Source organism: Passer domesticus, chromosome 1 (assembly GCF_036417665.1).
Source record: "Passer domesticus isolate bPasDom1 chromosome 1, bPasDom1.hap1, whole genome shotgun sequence".
NCBI lineage: Eukaryota > Metazoa > Chordata > Aves > Passeriformes > Passeridae > Passer > Passer domesticus.
Window position 1 is genome coordinate 131,035,338 of NC_087474.1, and position 15,073 is coordinate 131,050,410.

Genomic DNA, 15,073 nt, shown 5'->3' on the forward strand with positions numbered 1-15,073 from the left:
AGCCTTGCTTCGGTTTTATCAAGGATTATGTAGTTGGCAGGAGGAGAGCGAGAGTGGAAAGAGAGGGCTCGGGCGCTTTTGGGGTGGCTGCTGTGAGGGTGTTTTTTTTTTGATGGTGTATTTTTTTTTTTTCAATCGTGTTTCCCCTGGATTTGCAGTGGCTCGATCCTTAGGAGCGATGATGGAGTGTTTAAAAAGATCATATGTAGCATTATATTTTTAGTTTGGTGGTGGATGGATGGAAGAGGTAGTGAGAAGCCTTTGCAGCCCTGCCTGTTGTTGGTTAGATTGAGGCAGAGACTTGGCTGCGATTGGGACGCGACTGTGACATGGGCATCGATCGCTTCCATTGAGAGCAATGCAAAAACACAGCCTGGGTATGTAACACTCTCAGTGCCATCAACACTTGTTTTACTTTATATTTACTGGCAAAACTGACAGAACGATCCGGAGTGCTTTTCTTTGAAATAAGGAATACAAACGTTTGGATGGGAAGGTGCACAAAGAAGATCGTGGAAATAAACGGGGGGTTGAAGGTTGGGGGGTGTGTGGGGGGGAAGAGCCTTAATCATCATTGCTCCACTTCCTATTCAACTGCCTGTATTTAAGGAGTTTCTGTCTTTTCTCTACTGGGGGATCCTACTAAACTGGTTGAAATGAAAAAAATTAGACTATCAACCTTGAGGGAATATCTGCTAGTTTTCAGGGTTTGCGGTTTCAGCCGGTAGGAAGGCACACAAAATAAAAGATGGCTAGCCAGCTGTTTTAACCTCTTGCACCTGGCTCCAGAGCTGAGGCTCACCAGGATTATTCAGTTATTCGTGTTATCTGTGCTTGAATATTTATAGTGTACGATCTAGAGATCCACACAGTGCATTGTAGCATCTCTTTATCCTTTAGTCGTGGTCTTTTTGGACTTTGCCAACATAAACATGTATTCAATAGTTTTCATTTTTATGATAATGAACATAGGGGGTCAATGAAATATAGAAGGAAAAGTCGTAAATCTGCAAAAGTGAAACCTACCCAAGGAACAAAGAAAGGTCAGGTAAACCATCTGTGTAAGTCACAGTAATAGTACCTGCTGTTTGGTTTATGCAGTGGTACTGCTTTATTATTCTCTAAAATGGACCTTATCCGCTAGATCAAGTTAAAACTAAAGGAAGGCTGTGGAGATGGCAAACGACATTGTGTGCATCTTTCAGAACAGGGTGACAGATGTGTACCTTGATTTTTGAATAGTTTAGGTTTATTTGTGAAGATAGTGCACCATCAAAGAACATATAAAGGAGGCTGAGAAAAATCACTGTTTAATATTGCAGAATTTACTGCTTCCATTCTGACCATGAGCCTAAATTTACACAATGAAATTTGATTATCTCTAATAACAATATTAGATCCTGCACTGGATGGATGAGAATTGAGGTGGTTTTGTTGATTGCAAGGGTTTAATGTTGCATTTCAGAATCTGATGTGGTTTAGCCTCCCTTCCATTAACTGGAAAACCCCTGAGGTTTTACAATTATTTCTTAAAGATAATACATTTAAGATTGCATTGGTAGGCTGAAGAAAAGTCATAAAGGCAAGAAGGGAAGCCCTTAATAACTCTTGAGATTCAGACATGTTCAGCAGTTAGATTGGCTCTGACTTCACCAAGGGTCGACAATGTGTCATTTCCATGAAGCCAAATTGCCCTCTGCCTATATGATATTAATGTGCAAATCAATATTTCAGGGATTAAATTTCCCTTCTTCATTTTTTATGGTTTCTACCTCAATAAGTCTCAAGTCTATTAGAAGAGGCTGGATGATTTAAAATCTTTCACTGCAGAATGGCTTGTCGTAGCCTTGTTTCACAGACCATTTTTTGGATTTTCGTTATAAAAGACTAAAGGCATTCCAAAGAAGTTGATAGTCAATATAGGAACATGCTCACTGTTGTAAAGCCCTTGTTCGATTAAGAGCTAAAAAGGTATTGAAAATATAATATATATGCTTATATAATATATATACATTCTACTGCTTTAAAAATATTGTGTTAATCACCTATTGATTTATTTCAAAATCAATTGAAGCTCCTTTCTTATTAGTGATTTGTTCAGCATTCTTCAGCCTTGTTGTTAATTTTCTTAAGCAGCATGCATGAATTAATCTGCTGGTAGAATGTGTTTTGGTGTGTTTTTGAAGCATATTTAAACCCAGGCATTTTTACCTCTTTAAGCTAAGTGGTGTGAACAGTTTAGTATTGTGGGAGAACCAGGAGACTTCGAATTCAGCATTGTTTTTATGAAGCTAAGGGGCATTTTGCAAATACTTCATGATTTATGCTCATGTGCATATCAGTAGTGTTTATTGAGAGTTTCCATTGAATATTCAGGATTAGTTAAAAATTAAAATGGAGCTATCTGATCTGGAAGGAAACAAAACATGAGAAAAAATTTAAGTCAAAATACGAGGTTGTGACTTTATCACATAATCTTGGGAAGGCCCTACTGTCTATCATTTAGTGTTGTTTTATAGTCTTAGACCATCTGGACTAGGTTCCGCACAGCTGCATGAATTTCATATGTGATAGAACATTTTTTCCATTCAGTGTGAAATGTTCCTTCCTAAAAACGTACACCAGACTCGCTTAATTTAGTCTGCTAAAAGAAATGCACATGAAAAAGGACAAAAGGCTCTTTAATCTCTGCAAGCTGTTTGTTTTTCTTCAAGATTCCTGTCTGTTTGGGTTTGAAAAGTCATGTTTATTGAGCAGATGATTCTGAGGTGTGACATTAAGATAATATATGATTTTTGTGCTAGTTTCTCCTCTCCTAGTTAATTTGCAGATCTACTTTTTATGCCTGTCAAAACACAGTTAATCTATTCTTATTTACAATTAATCTCAATAAAATTAATCTTAACTATGCCTTAGTCAGTAGCTTAAAATATCTAATTATATTCAATTAACTGCTGTCATAGTAATTAACACTGCTTAATTGCCTCTGCATATATTTATGTAAAGCTCATTAGTTACTGCTTGCTCTTTTTTCCTTTTCTCGATCCCATTTTTGTGGATCTGAGAGCACTGACATAAAACCTAGTGTAGTTTTTGACAATTCGAGTCTTGAAGACCTGTGACAATGGCAATACATGTGTTTGTGACCTGTTATGTGGGTAAATATTTGTGTTTTCATATGCAAAAAGGTCACCAGAGCTGGGTCTGTAAAGTACTTCCAATCCAGCTCCCTCCACCTCTTGGCCTTTCTCCTACCCCACCACATACAAAAATGTTTTCTAGCTTGTTGATAGAAATATGAGAAGCCAGGTTAAGCTTTGTGTTTATAAATGAAGAGCTTTTCTGCATCTGCCTTGGGGCTGTACCCAGAAGGCAGAGCTTTGGTACTCCAAATTCATTCAAAGGGTTAAAGACTTGGCCAAGGTTCAAACTGAGAAGCGCCCAGGGAAAGTGCATGTGAATATGTACAAGTTTCATGTAATTAGTGCTTAATTATATTAACATATGCAAATTGTCAACTTAGGAGCTTGTTGAGCTGGCAAAGATCAGCCAGGCACAATTGCTGTATTGTTCTGAAACAATAATGGATTTCAAGTTGGATTGTGAAAACACATAACTAGCTATCTAATTTAACTCATACCATGGTGAAATTTCATTAGTCTCCATGGAGACTGGTTTAATTGTGCTGACTAATGTTCTGGGCTGCAGAGTGTCCTAAAAAGAAAGCGTTGTTTGCCTAATCCACCTTACAATGACACTTGTTTGTACATGTTTCCCTTGTGTGAGAATTTGCATATGCAAATAAATAGTTTCTCTGCCCCATTTGTCATGGCTGTTCATTACCCATGAAGAGGACATTGTTACTAGGCTGTTACTGAGTCTCCCAAGACAGGATAGTGTCAACCAGTCCAGCCACATTCTTTCATAATTTGTTTCTGATTAATAGACCAGAGTGAGGCTCATTCTATTCAGGCCTCTGCAAAGGGAAGGTCAGTTCTGTCACTGAAAAGAGTTTCCGCAGCAACTGAAGTTTTTTTCTCTCCCTCCCCCTCCCCCCTCGTGCTTTGGCTAAAATAATCATATTTAAAATAATGTATTCTTGCTCTAAGGAATACCGCCACTAATAATCTCTAGTTTCCTAAAGCAAAAGATAGCAAAATAAAGGAGATTCTGGTATTGGAATATTAATCCTGTTTTTGACAGAAAGGTAAACTGATATAATTGCTTTTCAGTCGAAGGAATGGGGGTTTATACAAGTGTGAAAGCATCGGAAAAGGATTAGCATTTTTTTGCATAATGAAAAGCTCTGTTGAATAGGGCACTGAATGGTTGACTGAATGACTGAGATGAAAGGAAGATGAAAATGCAGGCTCCTCTTTCTTTATGCCTACGTTCAGCTCTCCCCAAAGTTATGTTTGTCCAAGACTTGAGAAAACAAGCAGAAGCTCAGATTTTAGCAAATTGCTAAGATGCCCTGAATTTACATCATCATGAGAAGTAACACGTACACGAGAGTAGTGCAGCGAAAGGATAAGAAACACAGGTTTGTATGGAGGGGAGCTCCTGGAACATGACAGGCAAACCAAATATTGACTATTGGGTATCAAGGATTCCCAGCACTTTGCTTGGGGGAAAGAAGGAGGGAGGACAGGGGCCGGCAGGGAGGGAAGGAGCTGCTTTAAAAGTTGCCAATGGAAATTATGCATCAACACATAATAATCTAATAAAAGTTCGGTATTCAAGGAAGCAGGGTTTAGTCAATATCTGTTTTAATTATTAAACTGTTTCTCCTTTGGAAAAAGTTATGAATTCTGACTCAGTGCTAAGTGTTTAAGTGGTACAGGAGCCTTGCTGGGGAAAAAATTACTCTCTTTGCTCGCCTTTGAAAACACAGAAAGCTTACCGAAATAGCAATTGATACATGCACGTAAGGAGCGGGGTGTTCAGTGTGACTGTGTCAGCGTACTCAGGTTGGTTAAAACATTTGGATTCCTGTAGATTCAGGTGGTGAGAAGGGCCCTGGCCTCCTCCTGCAATCAGTGCTGGCCCCCCCTGCCTCCAGCCAGCACAGGATCAGGCCCCCAGCCAGGGCTGCAACTGGTTAGCTGTTGACAATGTGATCAGTGCTTCTAATTATGTTCTCTCAACAGTAATTAGGGCAGTTAAAATACCATAAGTGTTGAGCCACTTTTGAAAGTGGGAAGTGGTTCTTTTGTATGTATGTAAATCAAATGCAGTGTGAATAATTATTTGTATGTGTGCATATTAAATAGGCTCTTTTTTATCAGGTCAACATAATTACCGATTTAGAGCTACTGTGGAAAACTCTTGGTAGCCAGACTAAATATTAACTTGTTTCGGGGGTTATTTTCCAGTTTGCAGAACATTTATTTGTAAATGCCTGTTAGTTCAGTATTGGGCTTGATCTGATAATATTTAAACATTGGAGATGCCTCTAAAAAATTAGGATTGCTTACAGATAAATGAACCAAAACTGTAAATGCAGGCAGTGCTTGGGAAGAACAGTCACAAAAAATCTCTGTTTTGAAAGATAAAGACCTTCTGAAGGTTTTAGAATGTTTTGCTGCTGGCTTTATGAAATTCCTTAAAACTTCTTTGAAAGGAATATGCTTAGGGTATGCCTTTCATTCTGGGAAGAGCTTATTAGTGTATTTCTATAAGAAAAATGTGTTAATTAAAAAATAAATTAATTTGTATTTTAAAATATTGTTAACCAAGCACCATGTGTTGTCTCTGGCAAAGTTCCAGCCACTGTAGAACTGGATAACACATGGGTTAATAATAACTTATGTGATGTCTGCATTCTTTCTGAATGGGCAGAATCCCAGCACACCAAGATTCTGAGATTTAGGATTTTAAAGAATAAGATGTAACACAAAATATGTTTATGTGAACAGACGCACAGATAGGAGAAACTGAGACATGTATGAGCTGCTTTTACCAAAAAGGTATAACAAAACCTAGTAGGTTTTGTTTGGTAGTTGTTCAGATTTGTTGTTGTTTTTGAAAGGGGTAATAAACACATGTATTGATAGCAGGATTTTGCAGACCTGTAGAGATAAACTTGTTTTGCATAAATAAAAGCAGGAACTTGAGTGTATAATACATGCCACTCTATTCCTTTTTAATAGTCACTCTATAGCAGTATTTTCATTATTATTGCAACTTTTGCTGTGTTCTAAAGTGACCAGAAAAGTTTGCGCCAGTTTGAAATATGGCAGACTTGTTGAGGAATTACATTTTCAGCTTAAAAAAATATTCTGAGGAAAGGTTTAACTAAGTTATAAGGTAAAAATAAAAGCTTCCTATATCAAGACACTCTGTTTTATGTTCACATTACTCAGAATTAGCTCTCAATTAAAAAAAAAGAAAACTGATATATATATATTTAGATTGTAATGTGTCTGAATTATATTTAATTTGCTTTTTTTTATTTTCAAGAAAAAATTCAAAGACACATAAAAACTAGGATCTCTTTACAGATAAATCTAGCAGACTTTTAATACTCACAGTGATCTGATCAGTTATCCCAGCTCCTAAGAAGGTGTTATGGTCCTTCAGGTCAATAGTTCACAAACTAAAGGCTGTATGTACGTGAAAGACCATGGTGACTCTGAAAACAAACATTTACCATACAGGCTGCAGCAGTGTCTGCAGAACAAGCGATGTGCACACTGGATATACATTTAAAACTGCATTTAAATAGACATACATTCTGTTTCTGCAACAAAGAAATACATACAAGAGGCCTGTCTTGATGTGTGCCTATGACACATATAAGCAAAAGAACTATATTCTTCCCATTCATCCTAAACTAAATTAACATTTACTGCCCTGAAATTAGAGGAATAATATGGGTGTAAAACTGGCAAGTTTTGATATTAGTGGAAAAGAATCAGGCCTGTAGTTACCACTTAACAATAATCCCATAAAATCAAATTTGAAAGGTTTTGTCTCCTCTTTTTGTGTTACCGTTTCCATTTTTAAGGAAGGCAGCAGAAGGTCTGTAAATAAGAGGTTTTCCAGAGAGGCTTAGGGGGGGTCAGTTCTCTTCCTTTTACCAGGTAACAGCAGAGCTGAGGGTCTGTGAGAGGCGGCTGCTGAAGGCTTGCTCCTCCCTGTTTTGACACTGAGGCTGCCTTATAAATTCACCTAATCTGAGATGACAAGGCACCTGTCACTGGTAGTGTGTTTGGGGCACTGATAGAAACCTGGAATAATCCCAGTTGTTTCCACACTTGTCCCAGAAGATGGTAGTGTAACAGATAAGAATAATCTCTTTTTCATGGCAAAAACATTGCTTCTGTCTATCTGTTCAGGATGGTCCTTTGATTTTTGGTATTCAGAGGAACTTTCATAGTGAGAGAGGGGGAAAAATATCCTTGGATTTGCCAGGTGTTACACGATGTTTTCAAATGCAGGTGATTTGCCTGTTTGAGAAGCTATGGCTGTCCACCTTTAATTAAGATTCTCCTTGTTTACTGCCTAACACTTCCCATACCTTCCCCACTCCAGAAAATAAGGTTCTGAGTGAAAAGTAGCTCCTTGAACAGGGAATTTATTCCTGTATTCCTGTGGGCTTTACGCGGGTCCTTTTCTGTTTTTGTTGTTTTGGTTTTTTTTAATTGAAATACAGTTATTGATTTTGTTTACAGCACCAAGGGTTTAAATTAAAGAAAATGTAACATTGCTAAAATAAATTATTTTGTTATATGGCATATGTCATCCCTCAATCTCTCAGTTCCTTTGAGTTTTCACAAACTGTTAACAAAGGAATTTTTTTGCCATTGGAGTGCAGTTATCTCTGGGGTGGGAAGTGCCACCCCATGCACACAAAACCACGAGCCACTTTGCTAAAAAAAAGCAATGTGCTTTGGGAGTTTTTCCAGCGGGAGCAACTGGTTTCCGTAGGGAAGAAAAATATGATTTCTCACTGAGTCATCTGCAGTGCACTGGGACAGACGTTTCGGTTCGAGTGAAAGGCATCGCTGGAGTTTTGAGTCCTAACTGCTCTGGCCCGTGGATTTCTCTCTCATTTGATGGGTGCTTTCTGCAGCATTTTTGCAGTTTCCAGTTTTGACTGAGGGCCTGTTCGAAGTCCAGCGCTGCCTCATCGATTTCCCCAGGTTTGGATCAGGCCCTTGCAAAGAAGAGCGTCATCTGCTGAGGCACCCGCCGCAATTCCAGCAGCGGCAGGTCAGCGCTGCCAGGCAGCCGCCCCCCGGCCCCGGAGGGAACGCTCACTGAAATCACAGCTTTTTCCTGAGTGGGTGGGAAGGCAACAGGAGACAGCAGAGTAAAAAAATGTTAGTATTTAAATATAGCAGAAACTGGGAGCCTGACAATAACTCAGCTACTACAGAGTCAATTCAGCCATCTGGAGATGGTGACATGTCAAAAAGGGGGGGTGGGGGGAAGAAGAGGCGTTGTGAGGGAGAGAGAGTACTTAAAAATGAAGAATTTCGTTCCATGTTGAAATCTATTCTCCATGCAGGATACAGCTTTAATGTTGAACACCATAGCTCTCTGAGTGGTTTTGTGCATCAAAGACATACATACTGGAACACCTAGTGTCATGCCACAGCTGGATTCTAATGTTCCCGGACCAGATTAGTTTGGCCCAGCACAGAGTTTACTGTTGAAATTAGTTTGATTTTTAATGTTGTTATTATTTAAAAATAGATGTTGAGGCTGTTTGAATTTTTAAAACACGTTCAGTGGTAATGATTTATAAACAGTCCTGATTTCAGCTGTAGCTGTACAGAAGGATTGAATCTGCTCTCAGCATATTTTTTACATGATTTTAATAATTGGAGGCAAATATACTGCATATCTTTTAGGTTCATTTAAAAATCTATGCAATTTAAACAAACACTGAATTGTGTAATGGTTTGTCTGGGAATTACTTAGGCTGCGCAGCATAATAATATTTTATTAGCTGTCATTTGTTTTCAAGGAAGAAAATGGTGATTTTTATGTTGTGTGTTATGTGAAAACTTGGCACTGAAACAGGACAGTCCCCAAATGTGAATTTCTTAAAAAGGCGGGACAGTAGTTTCCCAAAAGGTGAAGACTTGAGAAAAATTGGGGTAGGTCATTTCTTTCCTGAAATGAAGCAGGGTACAGATTAGGAGCCATTAAGGTTTGCCAGGAGTTGCTGGTCATAGAAGCCTGTTTAAGTGCTCACTGTCAACAAGGAAATCATGGGCAGCACTTAAAGTGGCTCACCTCTGATTTATTCATAAACCTCACACGAGCACTTGGCTTTGTTGTTGCTCTGGTAAGGGGGAACTGATGCCAATAAGAACAGGAATAAAGAGCTTCTTGCATGGTCCAAAAGTGAATAGCACTTTATCTCAAAGCATGACCTTCATTCCCAAGATCTGTTGTGTTACAGTTGACTCTGCTAGATGTGTATTCTCAGATGAATTGCTAGAATACGTTACAACAAATATATACTTTGTAAACCCTCTAGATGTAACAAGAACTGTGTAACTGGAACTTAGGTTCTAACTTGACAGAAAGGTTGTGGTATTCATAGGGAGCTGAGCGATTTCCGTTTCAGACAGTGCTTTATGTTGGTGTTTTTATTGTGAGTCAGAAAACAGTGTGATTATATGGCTGTGATTCAAATGAAAATTTTATATTCTTTAAGAGATTTATTTGAGAAACATATTTTGATAAGAGCATACACACAGAATGTGAAGTGATTCAGAGACTAAAAAGGAAAAAAAAAAAGTGGACTTTGTTTTTAGACATATTTGATGGCTGCTGCTATATTTTTGTTTCTCTAAAAAAGGCAAAGTAGTGCTCACAGTCCGCAATGGGGGAAGGGGCCTTTCGAAGACGGTCAACTACCATGTTTGCACTGGGGCAGAGGTTGAGTACAGTTACTTAAATCCCCAGAGAAACATTTAGTTAACGCTAGACTCTCTCTGATCCCGTCCGAGTCTGGTTTTCTTTCCTGCTTTTTAATGAAGTTTGTTTGTTGCTATGTTTAGGTTATGTTTTTAAACTCGCTTGCATTTTCACAACAGATTTGACCAAAAGAGTCATAATGGAAGACAGTGATGAGAGTTAATGATACGTCTTTGATAAAGCAGTCCTCGTGTGCAATCTGATCACAGCCATCAGCTCATTTGTCATGGCTGAAGTGAAAATGTCAGGACCAATGAGTGTATCAGTGCTGAAGGGGGCGAAAGGGCTTTTGGAGACACTTTTGTGCTGGGAGTGGGCCATAGCTTAGATGCAGCTCTAGGGAAATACTGGGATTAGCCAACTCTGTGCACAAATCCCTAGCATAACAGAATTAGTTGGGAAAATGAGGTTTGTTAGGGAAAAAAAAATCTGTAGAACTGCTCTAGGCTTCAGCCCAGGAACTATGAAAAGCAGTAAAGCATTTTATTAAAATAATTTTAGCAATGTGAACGTGTGCACATTCCAGTGAAAATCACAACTGGTAGCCAACATACTGACACAACCCGTCCTAATGCATTTTGCATATGTATGTGGGTTTCCTTATAAAATAAAATAAAAAAATGCATTAAAAATACAGTGTTTACAATCTTAAAAGAAGCTTTACTGAATTTGACACAGTGGAAATTTATGCAACATTAAAATACAGACTGATGCTGATGACCTTTTTGCATGGGTTAGTTCAAATAAAATATAAGGATAGTGTCCCTGCTGTAGACGCTTCTTTACTCAGGGGGTAATTCATAATATAAAAACATACTGATTGCCATACTGGGATTTTGTGGTGGCCAGCCTTTTCTCTCTTTGGCTAGTCTGTGCAAAATGCTTCTGAAGAATATCACAGTAAGCAGACGTAAGATACCCTATTGTATATGCCTGCCTTGGCAAGATTGCAAATGCAAATTTTTTAGACTTCTGAAAAACAAGTTTTAATATCCCTTACAATTTATGTTTTTGTTTTGTTCACATTCATTACAATAACTCTGGATGATTTTGGCAGCCAGTTTCCATTCTTTTTTTTTTAATCTTGGGAGATTCATGGTTTCAGTGGTATCCTTCGGCAGTGAATCCTACTGTCTAACCCTTTTGCTCCTCTCATCATCAGGTTTTAATTTGTCACAGCTTAGCTTTCTTGGAAACCTGCTACTTGTCTGCTGGAAAGCTTTGTCTTGCTTCCTGTTACATACCTAGGAAGAGCACGGTGCTTTTCCCACTGCGTTGTCCATAAAAACATTGAAGAGATCTTGGTTTCTTTGAGATCGGGATCCTTCTTGCCAGACCTATTCAGCTGATGTGGCAAGGTAGTGGGATTATCTGGTTAAACACCTATTGTGTTTAACCAGATAATCCCACTACCTGCACTACGCCAGCCCAAGAGGAGTGAGTTATTCCATCTCCAGTGTGTGGGGCAGTTACTGAGAATTGTCTGGATTGTAGATTTGTGTAGCTAATTGTCTCTTGGGCTACACCAGTTAATAATGGCTATTTACCTTTGCTGTATGCCTTGTGTGTTTGATACAGCAGAACTGGGGTGTTTTAACTTCCCACATCTGCGCTGAGGGCGTTCAGCCGGCTGTCAGCGCTGGGCTGAGAGCAGTTTTTCCCTTTGTTTGGTGCTGCTATTAAAGGTGCTGCTACAAGTTTATCATCTTTCCTTTGGTTTTAATGGGAGACTGAGAAGGAAATTGTCATCGCCTCTGCTGTCTCACCGACCTGGTGGCTGCCACCATTCCACAAGGCCTCGGAACGGGAGCAGCGTGGCGCTGGCAGCCCCGGCCCTGGCTGTGCTCTGGATTATTGGCGCGTCTGCGTTGCTGCTGTGCGATGCACAGTGTTCGTCCGTGGTGGAAATCTCTCACTTCCTATTTCTTTCCCAAAACTTGGGCGTAAGTTTGGGAGCAGGCAGAACAGGCGCACATGCTGATTGGAGGGGGTGGAGAGGAGGGCATGTGTGGCAGAGCCTTAGGCTGTGGCTCAGGTACCAGGCAATTGCCTCCGGTAAGGCCAGGCTTCCTCGCGGCAGGCTTGCAGCTAGCACGTGAAACCAGCTCTTGTGGTCATGGGCTTCGGGCCCGCGGTCCTTCTGGGCCATCTCATGCTGTGAATGTGACCACAGGGACTAAAGATAGCAGGTAACCTTGAGTCTGGCACAAAAATGTGTAATAAAGCTGCAGCCACCACTCTTTAAACCCCAAACACTTCCCTGCTTATGCGTGTCAGTGTGAGTGGCAGCAGTAAAGTAATTTATTTAATCTAACTAGTACTTATCTTTGTTAGGAGTCGCCTGCAGATTTCTTCCATTTCATGTACAGTGGATTGTCCTTTTTCAGATAATGTGCTTGTACAACATTTTTTTTGTTTAATTCTATTGATTTACAATATTGAAGTGATATATCTGATACCTTTTTCCTGCACTTTGACTGTACATAGTCAAAGAAGCTGATGGGATTCTTCCCTCCCTTCCACAAGCCTTTAGGTGTTTTAAATGTATAATTATAATTGCATGTCATTTGATAGCTGCACTAATTGCTGCCAACCATTGTCTGTTTGCACTTAATGCTGAAACCTGATCAACATCCTGCTTTGGTTGATGTTTGGTGGTAAACTTTAATTAACTCTTATTGCATTGAAGAAGAGCTCAGTCTCTGTGCTAACTAATCATTTACCTTCATTATGTCCTGACAGCTCCACTTGTTCCTGGTACTAATAGATACACCAGTCAGTAAATAAACCTGCAAACCTTCATGCCTTCAAGTTGTTCCTCATTGATATTTTGTTGCTTAAAGTATAATGGTGTAAAGATAATTATTTCAGTTAGTTTTGTATCTCTGCTTTTCCAGACACTGATCTCAAATTGCCTTTTTCATGCCAGACAATATAATTTTAATAGTAACTGTAGATTTAAGATAACATTATTCCTTCAGCATGGTTCCTATATACATGCATCTTTTGAATCAATACAATTAAGCTTGTCTCCTGTTGGAATTCTTGTAATTATTTTTCTTGAAATACTTTTCCTGTAATGATATTGAAGTTAAAGTAATCAGGTTACTGGCAGATCATGTAAAATTCAACTCAAAATTGCTGGCTGCTTGATTTTAATTTGTCTGACATCAAGTTTGTTTGAAAAGGGATAATATGTGGTTAAACCAAGGAGCTTATAATTATGGTTGACATTTGTTTGTTTATAATGAAATCTAATTAAAGTTCATACATTTTAAAACACCAAAGTTAATTACTGAATTGCTCACTTCACTTATGCACAGCAGTCAAATTAACTTGCAGAACAAAAAAATGACAAAAGACTATGCATAATAAAAACAAAATGCCCAGCTGATCTTGGCAGTACAAAACAAATTTGCCATGATAATATTCTAGAAAAAAAAGTGCTTTATTAATAACTAAACTGTTTAAAAAACATCCTGTATTTTCACTGACCAGGCTGACTTTAATACAGAGTAATATTTAAATGTTTAACATGATTTACAATACCACAGCCCTTTTTTTTCCCTCCAGATGCATAATTAGTAGATTCTTGCAGTCTTGTAAATCTGCTCCAAAGCAAGATTCTTTATATTTTGTTTTCATCAAGAGTCTTTCTGAACTTATCTGGAGTTGTGGTGTCTCCCCAAGACCTGGACAGTTAGCTTGACTACCTGCCTCATGATAACTTTTAGCAAGATAATTGCAGCATTTTTAGCATGCAAGCAAAAAAGTACTGTAATGTTTATTTCACAGTTTGTTTTGAGACAACAAAGTGGTCAGGTGAATGCTCTAGAGCCACTGTGACTCCCTTGTCATTATTTGTTACATTTGCTATCCATTCGTACCTTGCAAATATGCTGACAGAGGGCACATCCAGACTTCAGTAAAATCACAAAGCTTGTGATAATTCACACTTTAGAAGATTATGCTGCTCTATTTTACATCATTAAAGTATTTTTAGTATACTTACTTATGTTAATATTACATTTTTGTTAAATTAGACCCAAGTTTAATGAAGCAAAAACCTACATATGTGTAATTTTTTCTTAAGAGCTGTGAATGCAAATGATCTCTTTCATAGTGTGTGAGAACAGGTGACGGATCCAGGCAGCACTGTTTTTCAGGAAGATAATTAGGATTAATTTTCTAGCTGCTTTTATTTAATTTAGTTCCATGCGAGTTTAAAACAACATCTAATGTAAACTAACTTTAGTCAGAGTTAAAGAGATTAAATGCTGAAAGCTTTACAGATTGGGAGTATTGACATATGAATAAACACAGTAAATATGATTTATTAATTCCTAAAATGATTGATGCAGTGAAGTTCTTTGGAGGAAGAAGAAATATGGATTCAATAGCTAAGCTTTATAGTTAGTGGGATTATTAACTTGAACTTCCAAATTTAACAGGGGTTTGGGGAGTGAAAAGGGAAAGCATGGGGACTCTTTCCCTTAATGGCATGCTTGTAAAATTGAGTGTAATTTACATAACCTTTCATAGTGTATATTGTGTGTGTTATAATACAGGATCTGATTGATTTGTAGATTAATATTTATTTAGTAAAAGAAAATCAAAGGGATTAAGCAGTCATCATTTTAACTCTAATCCTACTTTGCATAGATGAGACAAAGGGAGGTGATTAATGCTCTAATGTTCACTGGGTCACTATCATTCAGACGCACCTTTCTCCATAAAGAAAGAAAGGCAAAAAGTTGATGCTTTCTCCTAGTATTGGCAAACAAGAGTTTTCTAGCAATACTTTGCCTGATTAGGCCATTCTTCATCACTAATGAAGTAATCACTACAGAACCTGTGTCAGGTAGTAAAAATATGGTATGAAAGCGGGAATTAGAAGGATAATTACAGTTCATGTTCTTGTCTATCACCAATGTGAGCTATTAATATTCAGTTAGAACAAATACATGCAAACTAGGGTAGCTGGAAAAAAAAAAGAAGCCAAATATGTTTGTAGAAGCAGCCTAAGACATAGGCCTATCTTGCATAATGATTACAACATTTTCCTAAAACAACAAAACCAAACAACAACAAAAGAAACATATTGCACAGTAGCTTTGTCAAGCTGGGATTGCTG

At 38.3% G+C, this 15,073-nt stretch overlaps 1 protein-coding gene across 3 annotated transcripts in view; it reads left to right on the forward strand.

Annotated features, from left to right (window-relative positions):
* The window catches only part of ZFHX4 (zinc finger homeobox 4), a 149,779-nt gene that overhangs the window by 2,528 nt on the left and 132,178 nt on the right, over positions 1-15,073 (forward strand). Inside the window, exon 1 of one of the 3 annotated variants that reach the window (XM_064389761.1) lies at positions 170-377. The exons of the other annotated variants lie outside the window; for them this stretch is intronic. The gene's annotated coding sequence lies outside the window, so the exon portion shown is untranslated. Of the gene's footprint in view, positions 1-169; positions 378-15,073 lie in introns of those variants that run through there. 3 annotated transcript variants of the gene reach the window in all.